This window comes from Chelonoidis abingdonii, chromosome 11 (assembly GCF_003597395.2).
Source record: "Chelonoidis abingdonii isolate Lonesome George chromosome 11, CheloAbing_2.0, whole genome shotgun sequence".
NCBI classification, from domain to species: domain Eukaryota; kingdom Metazoa; phylum Chordata; order Testudines; family Testudinidae; genus Chelonoidis; species Chelonoidis abingdonii.
The window spans coordinates 16,691,997-16,693,796 of record NC_133779.1 but is presented as its reverse complement, the minus strand read 5'-3'; the positions used below and the strand labels follow the sequence as shown (position 1 = coordinate 16,693,796).

General features: G+C 66.1%; 1 long non-coding RNA gene across 1 annotated transcript; it reads right to left on the bottom strand.

The window, feature by feature from the left end:
* LOC142047455 (uncharacterized) lies at window positions 1-1,460 on the bottom strand. The gene is made up of 3 exons (XR_012656726.1): window positions 1,272-1,460; window positions 1,099-1,172; window positions 1-563 (listed from the first exon to the last, which is right to left on the bottom strand). It is a non-coding gene; the product is annotated as an uncharacterized LOC142047455 (long non-coding RNA).
* Between the last annotated feature and the right edge of the window lie 340 nt (window positions 1,461-1,800).

Here is a 1,800-nt window from a genome sequence, read left to right as displayed (position 1 = left end):
TTCATACAAAATATTATGAATAATTTCCACTTGGCCACAGTGCCCTGCCCCAGGTGTTGGGGCAGGAACTCAGGCATCCGGGTCCCACCGGGGCAAAGGGTCCTCAAATAACCAGCCCCCCACGCTGGCACGAAGGCAAATCCATTGGTTTCCAGTGACATTTCGGGCCCACTGGGGGTTGTGCAGTGGGTGGCGGGGGAGTCGTTTGCTTCTTCCTGCTGGGTCGTCTGTCCTCACAGACCCCGGTCCCCCCACAACACCCCAGAGGAAAAATCCATCTCCGGCTTCCCCGGCGCTGCAGCTACGAGGTCCAGACAGCGGGAGCCATGGGGCTGCACAGCACCTCCTGGGGGCAGACGCCAGCCCCACGGCCCGTGGGGGGCCAGCCTCAGGGCTCAGCTCTGCAGTCCGCCGAGAGGTGCGGCCGATTCCACCCTCCGCTTGGCTCGCGGGAGTGGCGCGTGGAAAGCAGCATCCGGCTCCTGCAGCCCCAGCCTGCACCTGCACTGGCTGCCCGCGTCGCAGAGTCCAGAGCAGCGGGACCAACCGTGGCTCCAGGGGTCCTGGGAGGAGACCGGGAAAAGGGAAGGGAGTAGAAAGAAATGGAACCCAGGAGTTCTGGCTCCCGGCCCACCCCAGCTCTAACCCACTAGACCCCACTTCCCTCCCAGAGCAGGGGAGAGAACCCAGGAGTCCTGGCTCCCTGCCCCCCCGCTTTAACCACTAGATCCCACTCCCCTTGCTGAGGAGAGAACCCCAGGAATCCTGGCTCCCTCCCCCCCGCTCTAACCACTAGACCCCACTTCCCTCCCAGAGCCGAGGAGAGAACCCAGGAGTCCTGGCTCCTGGCCCACCCCCACTCTAACCCATTAGAACCCAGCCCCCTCCGCAAGCCGGGAAGAGAACCCAGGAGTCCTGGCTCCCAGCCCCCCCTGCTCTAACCACCAGCCCGCACTCCCCTCCCAGAGCCGGGGAGAGAACCCAGGAGTCCTGGCTCCCAGCCCCCCCTGCTCTAACCACTAGATCCCACTCCCCTTCCCAAGACTGTCCCTCAGAAAAGGGCCTGCACCCCACGTGTTGGGGGGAGGGGGGTTATACCTGAGCCATCTCTTTCCTATCAGCTCCTGCACCCCACTCGTTCAGGTGTCCGACCACTCGGACTCCTGGGTCCCCTGGGGGGAGAGAGGGAAGAAGCAGCTGCAGGAGTCCCGGGATCTGCCCTTCCTCCCTCCCTCCCACCCGCCAGGAGCCCCGTCCCTTCCGCCCCCTACCTGGCCACGGAGCCTCCTCTGACGCTGCCACACGAAGGCCAGAGACACCAGGATGGGCACCAGCAGGATCAGCACCGGCAGGTGGTTCTGGTGCAAGGAGCCGGCCCCGGACGCCTGGGTTCCCGCCTGCTTGCGGCTGGAGACGCCGGGCTGTGGGAGCCCGAGCGGCGCAGGCGGCAGAGCCGGGGCTGCTGGGGGGACATGGAGAACATGGAGAGAGAGGGGAGGAGCGATTCCCCGCTGGGGGGCCGGGAAGGGAGGCTGTGTTGGGGGGCAGGATGGAGCGGGGTATTGGGTTGAGAGCAGTGAAGGGGATGAGGGAAGGGGGGTGGGGTTGGAGGAGGTGCCAGATTGGCAGCGAATACAGGTCCTGAGCGGGGCGGCTGTACTTGGCTAGCAGTGGCTGCGGGGCCAGTTGCTGGGGAGCTGGGGGGGTCAGTAGGGGGATGCCAGGGTGCTGGCGGGGGAGCCAGGGGCCACCAGTGGGTACCTGGCTGGCAACAGCTGTGGGCGCAGTGGCTGGGGGAGC